Genomic DNA, 9,203 nt, shown 5'->3' with positions numbered 1-9,203 from the left:
ATCTCAGATCAAGCAAAAGCAGAAGTTGATCTAATTAAAAGAGATAAGGAAGGAAACTATATCCTGCTGAAAGGTAGCATAAATAATGAAGCCATATCAATACTAAACATATATGCACCAAGTGGTATAGCATCTAACTTTCTAAAGGAAAAATTAAGAGAGTTGCAAGAAGAAATAGACAGTAAAACTATAATAGTGGGAGATCTCAACCTTGCACTCTCAGATTTAGACAAATCAAACCACAAAACAAACAAGAAAGAAATTAAAAAAGTAAATAGAACATTAGAAAAACTAGGTATGATAGACCTTTGGAGAAAACTGAATGGCAATAGAAAGGAATATACTTTCTTCTCAGCAGTTCATGGATCCTATACAAAAATTGACCATATATTAGGACATAAAGATCTCAAAATTAAATGTAGGAAGGCAGAAATAATAAATGCCTTCTTCACACATCACAATGCAATAAAAGCTACATTCAGTAAAAAGTTAGGGATAAATAGACCAAAAAGTAATTGGAAACTGAATAATCTCATCTTAAAGAATGACTGGGTGAAAGAGCAAATTATAGAAACAATTAATAATTTCACCCAAGATAATGACAATGGTGAGACATCATACCAAAATCTGTGGGATGCAGCTAAAGCAGTAATAAGGGGAAATTTTATATCTTTAGAGGCTTATTTGAAGAAAATAGAGAAAGAGAAGATTAACGAATTGGGCTTGCAACTTAAAAGGCTAGAAAAAGACCAAATTAAAAACCCCCAACCAAAAATTAAACTTGAAATACAAAAATGAAAAAGAGAAATCAATAATATTGAAAGTAAAAAAACTATTGAATTAATAAATAAAACCAAGTGTTGGTTTTATGAAAAAGCCAATAAAATAGATAAACCTTTGGTAAATCTGATCAAAAAAAAGAAAGAGGAAAATCAAATTGTTAGTCTTATAAATGAAAAGGGGGATCTTTCCACCAATGAAGAGGAAATTAGAGAAATAATAAGGAGTTACTTTGCCCAACTTTATGCCAATAAATTTGATAACTTAAGTGAAATGGATGACTTCCTCCAAAAATATAGGCTTCCTAGATTAACAGAAGAGGAAATAAATTGCTTAAATAGTCCCATTTCAGAAAAAGAAATAGAACAAGCTATTACTCAACTCCCCAGGAAAAAATCCCGTGGACCAGATGGATTTACATGTGAATTCTACCAAACATTTAAAGAACAAATAGCCCCAATGCTATATAAACTATTTGAAAAAATAGGGAATGAAGGAGTCCTACCAAACTCCTTTTATGACACAGACATGGTACTGATACCTAAATCAGGTCGATCGAAAACTGAGAAAGAAAAGTATAGACCAATTTCCTTAATGAATATTGATGCTAAAATCTTAAATAAGATATTAGCAAAAAGACTTCAGAAAATCATCCCCAGGATAATACACTATGATCAAGTAGGATTAATACCAGGAATGCAGGGCTGGTTTAATATTAGGAAAACTATTAGTATAATTGACCATATTAATAATCAAATTAATAAAAACCATATGATCATCTCAATAGATGCAGAAAAAGCATTTGACAAAATCCAACATCCATTCCTACTAAAAACTCTTGAGAGTATAGGAATAAATGGATTATTCCTTAGAATAATCAGGAGCATATATTTAAGACCGTCAGTAAGCATAATATGCAATAGAAATAAACTGCAACCTTTCCCAGTAAGATCAGGAGTGAAACAAGGTTGCCCACTATCACCATTACTATTCAATATAGTACTAGAAACGCTAGCCTCGGCAATAAGAGCCGAGAAAGAGATTCAAGGAATTAGAGTAGGAAATGAGGAAATCAAACTATCACTCTTTGTAGATGACATGATGGTATACTTAGAGAACCCCAAAGACTCTGCTAAAAAGCTATTAGAAATAATTCAGAATTTTAGCAAAGTGGCAGGATACAAAATAAATCCACATAAATCCTCAGCATTCTTATATATCACCCACAAAATGCAACAGCAAGAGATACAAAGAGAAATTCCATTCCAAACAAATGTTGAGAGTATAAAGTATTTGGGAATCCATCTACCAAAGAATAGTCAGGAATTATATGAGAAAAATTACAAAACACTTGCCACAAAAAATAAAGTCAGATTTAAATAATTGGAAAGACATTCAGTGCTCTTGGATAGGCCGAGCGAATATAATAAAGATGACAATACTCCGCAAACTAATCTATTTATTTAGTGCTATACCATTCAGACTCCCAAGAAACTATTTCAATGACCTAGAAAAAATAACAACAAAATTCATATGGAAGAATAAAAGGTAGAGAATTGCAAGGGAATTAATGAAAAAAAAGTCAGAGGAAGGTGGTCTAAGTGTACCTGATCTAAAGCTATATTATATAGCAGCAGTCACCAAAACCATTTGGTATTGGCTAAGAAATAGAACGGTAGACCGGTGGAACAGATTAGATACAAAGGACAAAAAAGGGTACATCTATAGATGTATTGCTATAGATGTATAGCAATCTAATCTTTGACAAACCCAAAGATACCAACATTAGGGACAAAAATTCATTATTCGGAAAAAACTGTTGGGAAAACTGGAAATTAGTATGGCAGAAATTAGATATGGATCCACACTTAACACCATATACCAAGATAAGATCAAAATGGGTCCATGATTTAGGCATAAAGAATGAGATCATAAATAGATTAGAGGAACAGAGAATAGTCTACCTATCAGACCTGTGGAGGAGGAAGGAATTTATGACCAGAGGAGAATTAGAGATCATTATTGATCACAAAATAGAAGATTTTGATTACATCAAACTAAAAAGTTTCTGTACAAACAATACTAATGCAAACAAGATTAGAAGGGAAATAACAAATTGGGAAAATATTTTTAAAAGGAAAGGTTCTGACAAAGGTCTCATTTCCAAAATATATAGAGAACTGACCCTGATTTATAGGAAACCAAACCCTTCTCCAATTGATAAATGGCCAAAGGATATGAACAGACAATTCTCAGATGATGAAATTGAAACTATTTCCACTCATATGAAAGTGTTCCAAATCACTACTGATCAGAGAAATGCAAAATGCAAATTAAGACAACTCTGAGATACCACTACACACCTGTCAGATTGGCTAAGATGACAGGAACAAATAATGATGAATGTTGGAGGGGATGTGGGAAAACTGGTACACTGATACATTGTTGGTGGAGTTGTGAAAGAATCCAGCCATTCTGGAGAGCAATTTGGAACTATGCCCAAAAACTTGTCAAACTGTGCATACCCTTTGACCCAGCATTGCTGTTATTGGGATTATATCCCAAAGAAATACTAAAGAGTGGAAAGGGACCTGTATGTGCCAAAATGTTTTTGGCAGCTCTTTTTGTTGTAGCTAGAAACTGGAAGTTGAATGGATGTCCATCAATTGGAGAATGGTTGGGTAAATTGTGGTATATGAAGGTTATGGAATATTATTGCTCTGTAAGAAATGACCAGCAGGAGGAATACAGAGAGGCTTGGAGAGACTTAAATCAACTGTTGCTGAGTGAAATGAGCAGAACCAGAAGATCACTATACACTTCAACAACAATACTGTATGAGGATGTATTCTGATGGAAGTGGAAATCTTCAACATAAAGAAGATCCAACTCACTTCCAGTTGATCAATGATGGACAGAAATAACTATACCCAGAGAAGGAACACTGGGAAGCGAATGTAAATTGTTAGCACTACTGTCTATCTACCCAGGTTACTTATACCTTCGGAAGCTAATAATTAATGTGCAACAAGAAAATGGTATTTACACACATATATTGTATCTAGGTTATATTGTAACACATGTAAAATGTATGAGATTACCTGCCATCGGGGGGAGAGAGTGGAGGGAGGGAGGGGATAATTTGGAAAAATGAATTTAAAAAAAAAAAAAAACATTTATTATCTCTTCTTCCCACCAATCCAAGAATTGGACATTTTAAAGAAATGAAAAAAAAAAAAGTTTTTTGAGAAGTATGCAGTCCAACAAAACAAATTTATTCATTGGCCATGATCAAGAAAGAATATTTTCTTCATTTTAAATCCATCATCTCTCTAGCTGGAGGAAGATGGTATATTTCACCTTCAATACTCAGAATTCATGATTTATCTTTATATTTATGAGTTGTAAAGTTTTTCAATGTTATCTTTCTTTATTATGTTGCTATAAAATTGTTCTCCTAGTTTTACTTATATTACTGTATATCAATTCATAGTGGTTTCCACTGAAACTGTTTTTATTATTTCATTATATTTGCATTATATATATAATGCAAATATAATGAAATAATATATATATATATGTATACACACACACACACACACACACACACACACACACACATATATATATATATTTGCTGAGGCAATTGGGGTTAAGTGACTTGCTCAGAGTCACACAGCTAAGAAGTATTAAGTGTCTGAGATCAAATTTGAACTCTGGTCCTCCTGACTTCAGGGCTGGAAATCTAACTATTGCATCACCTTGCTGCCCCTTGCATACTATATTTTAACCATTCCCTAATAAGTGACTATATTTCTAACATTCCTACATTTGCTTTGATAAAAGGATACTTGTGGTATTATTTTTTGTTTTATAATTAATTAAATGTTTATGTTAGATATCTAAATTTATATCATTCTAAATGTAAACTTATTTAACTGTATAAATGGAAGCACAACTGTGAGGATTTGTGTTATGGGCAAGAACTCTGAACTTAAAACAAAGGATTCTTACAAGGTACTAAGTCAGTGGAATTGATAGAGACAATAGTTATCTAATTTAGCATGGTTCAGTATGATTGATTTAATCCTACAAGGAGATGTTATGGACCAGAACTTGAAACAAGGTATTAAGTGGAATTGAGGAGACAATGGTTAAATCCAGGTTAGCATTGATTTAATCCTACAACAAATAATGGTTTCCTAGTGATATAATGATTGATTTGTACTCAATGTGGAGCATATAAACTAAAAGCCTCAGCCAGGGAGATTCAGAGACATTCTGAGAGAAGGCAAAGGACTGGAGGCAGGAGCTTAAGCTCTCAGAACCAAGAGGGGAAATTCAATTTGATCTTCCATCTTCCTAGTGGCTGGCTAACTAATGTTAGATACTTCAGGAAGGAGTTATATATGTACTGATGAACAAGCTTTATAGGCTGTCTATAACAATTGCAAACTTACCAGGTCAATAAACATTCTTTATTTATTTATTTTCTCCTGTGTGGATAGTTAGATGACACTCCTATACTCTGTAATATTCTTTAGCATAATGCAATTGGCAAAAAGTTATCCAGAAATAGAAGCATCTGAAGCACCTATTTAATCCATCTTTAGTTTAGTTTCTACATTGGATATATTTCATGATTATCACAAATTCTTTTAGAAAGCATAGGTTTCTGGACAGCTGGGTGATGTGATAGATCAAGCATAAGCCTTGGAGTCAGAAGGATCTGAGTTCAAATGTGACTTCACACATAGTTGTGTGACCCTAGGCAAGTCACTTAACGCTGATTACTTCATAAAGAGCAAAAGTAAGAAGAAAGAAAAGGTCTCCCTAATGCATGATTGTGAATTAATGCAACCATTCTGACCAACAATGTGGAACTATGCCTAAAGGACTTTTAAAATGTGCATATTCTTTGATAATACTGCTACTAGGTTTGTATCCCATAGAGATTTTTAAAAAATGAAAAGAAATGATATATACAAAAATTCTGAATAGCAGCTCTTTTTGTGATAACTAAGAATTGGAAATTGAGAGAATGTCCAGCAATTGGAGAATAGTCAAATAAGTTTCAGTATATGATTGTAGTGGATTTATTTAGGGTTATAAGAAATCCTGAGCAGAATAACTTCAGAAAACCCTGGAAAGACTTAAAAGAATTGATATAGTGTTGAGTGAACAGAACCAGGGGAATGATGTATATAGTAATAGCAATATTGTGTGATGAATAATTGTGAATGATAACTATTCTTATCTTATATTTCTTATATCTCAGTGATACAATGCTCTAAAACAATTAAATTCCAAGGGACTCAAGATGAAAAATGCTATCAAACTCCAATGAAAGAACTTATGATGTCTGAGTATAGACCAAAGCATAATATTTTTCATTTTTCTTCCTTCCTCCATCCTTCCTTCTTTTCTTCCCTCCCTCCTTCCTTTTCTTCTTTACATTTTTATATCTTTCTTTTTCCTTCCTTCCTTTCTTTTCTTTTCTTTTTTCTTTTTTTTAGTTTTCTTTCACAAAATGACAATATAGAAATGTTTTACATGATTGCCTATGTATGTCAGATTGTTTGACATCTCAGGGAAAAGGTGGGGAAGGAGGGAGGGAGAGGGGAATAGAATTTGAAACTCAAAACTTAAAAATAAAACAACTGTAATTGGGAAAATATTATTTTTAAAAAAGCATAGGCCTCTATGACTCACTTTATTGCTAAAGATGGTAAATGCTTCATTGGTTTGAGAAGAGAAGAAAAGACAATTTATCTAATTAGGGAACAGTGAGAACAACTGAAGAGCTGGTAATAGGCAAGTGGTTTTATGTGAAGCAAATATTCCTAACTAGACCAAGAACACCAAAGCTGTAGTCCAGACTTTGTAGTGAATAATTCTTAGAATGTTCAAGGTGTTAGGTAGCTAGGTGGCACAGTGTATAGAGCACCAGGCTTGGAGAGAGGAAGACTCATCTTCATGAGTTCCAATTTAGCTTCAAATCACTTCACTCTGTTAGCTTCAGTTCCTCATCTGTAAAATGCTGGCCTTCCAGCAAAAAAGTCCCTGAGAAGTAATCTTTCCCCCTCCCCAAATACAGCAAACTTTGAAAATTTCTAAATGTTCTGAACATTTGCATTTCTCATTAAAGTCAGTAGCAGTGTCCCAGGAGAAGCAGTGGGTAAGTGGGGGGGAAAAAAAAACTCTCAAAAAAACAAGAAAAGGAAGCTTTCAGATTGTACAAGAACACTGACATCAGAGCCCAGCAGAAAGCTACAAAGTTACACATATTGAAGGGGGAACTTTACGAAAACTCCACAAAGTAAAATGAACAATCTTCAGAACCCTGGCAGTTATGAGCTACCTTTTGTCAAGTTTTAAGTATGAGTCCTTTCTCCAGAGTAAGAATTTCTGCTTCTGCAAGGGGAAAATTTCAGACTTTGGGGAGACATTTTATTTCAACTATTTTACTGTATCGTTTAAGTATATATGTTCAGTTGTTTTTTAGTTAGACATAACTCTTTGTGACCTCATTTGGGGTTTTCCTGACAGAGATATTAGGGTGATTTGCCATTTTTTTCCTAGCTCATTTTATAGATTAAGATACTGAGGCAAATAGGGTTATGTGACTTGTCACACAGCTAGTAAGTTTCTGAGGTCAGATTTGAACTCAGGAGGAAGAGGCTAACTCCAGGTCTAGAACTCTATCTACTTCAACATGCTTCCTTGCTGCTCCCTACTTTCTTGCTGCTTTTACCATATATTACCCCTATACCATTAGAATGTAATCTCCTTGAGGGTTGTGACTGTTTTATTTTACAAATACAAATGTATTTGTATCTCTGGTGCTTAACACAGTGTCTGACATATTACAAATATTAATAAATGCTTTATCTATGTTCACTTTGCCTTAGCTTATGCTATTCTATGGCTTTTACAATTAGTTTGGGTATTTATAATAGTAAAAATGACTTATTTACTCAGTCATTCTTTTTCTTTCTTTTTTTATTAAAGCTTTTTATTTACAAAGCATATGCATGGGTGATTTTTCCAACATTGACCCTTGCATAACCTTTTGTTGCAAATATTTCCCTTCTTCCCCTCACCCTCTCCCCTATTTGTCAGGTAGTCCAATACATGTTAAATATGTTGAAATACATGTTGATCCAATATGTGTATACATATTTATACAGTTATCTGGTCGTGCAAGAAAAATTAGATCAACAAGGAAGAAAAAGAAAAACTGAGAAAAAAATGCAAGCAAATAACAACTGAGAGAGTGAGAATGTTATGTTGTGTTCCACCCTCTGTTCCCATGGTTGTCTCTCTGGGTATAGAAGGTTCTCTTCATCACTGCACAAGTGGAACTGGTTTGAATCATCTCAATGTTGAAGAGAGCCATGTCCATCAGAATTGATCATTACATAGTCTTGTTGCCATGTATAATGATCTCCTGGTTCTGCTCATTTCACTTTGCATCAGTTCATGTAAGTCTCTCCAGGATTCTCTGAAATCATTTGCTGGTCGTTTCTTATAATATTACATAACATTCATATACCATAAGTTATTCAATCATTCTCTAATTGATGGGCATCCATTCATTTTTCAGTTTCTTGCCATTATAAAGAGTGCTGCCACAAACATTCTTGCACATACAGGTCCCTTTCCCTCCTTTAAGATCTCTTTGGGATATAAGCCCAGTAGCAGCACTGCTGGATCAAAGGGTATGCACAGTTTGATAACTTTTTGAGCATAATTCCAAATTGCTCTCCAGAATGGTTGGATCTGTTCACAACTCCACCAACAATGTATTAGTGTCCCAGTTTTCCCACATCCCCTCTACCATTTGTCATTATCTTTTCCTATCATTTAGCCAATCTGAGAGGTGTGTAGTAGTATCTCAGAGTTGTCTTAATTTGCATTTTTCTGATCAATAGGGATTTTAAGCACTTTTTCATGTGGCAAATAGTTTTGATTTCTTCATCTGAAAATTGTTCATATCCTTTGACCATTTATCAACTAGAGAATGGTTTGAACTGTTATAAATTTGTTGCTCAAATATTCTTAAAACAATATTGCTATTACTGGGGACAAAACAGCAGATGCAAAGTGGAGTGAACTGAATCTAATTTTTGCCCTCTATAAAGGAAGGCATTGGGGGAAGTTTAGTATCCTGACATCCTTGTGTCCAAACACAGGGGAAAGAAAACTAAAGGGCTGAGTTAATTAAGGCTTGCATTAGCATGGTGGTAAATTCTTTATATGTTACAATTAGCTTAAGCATTCTTGTCAATTGTCATTCATTTTGTTTCCAGTTCTTTGTAACCACAAAAGTACTGCTATAATTATCTTGAAATATACAGGCATATCTCAATGTATTTTGGTTCTCTTTCTGGTGCTTTGCAGACTGCAGTTTTTTACAAAGT

Source organism: Sminthopsis crassicaudata, chromosome 2 (assembly GCF_048593235.1).
Source record: "Sminthopsis crassicaudata isolate SCR6 chromosome 2, ASM4859323v1, whole genome shotgun sequence".
Classification (NCBI taxonomy): Eukaryota; Metazoa; Chordata; class Mammalia; order Dasyuromorphia; family Dasyuridae; genus Sminthopsis; species Sminthopsis crassicaudata.
Note: the sequence above shows the minus strand (reverse complement) of the source record.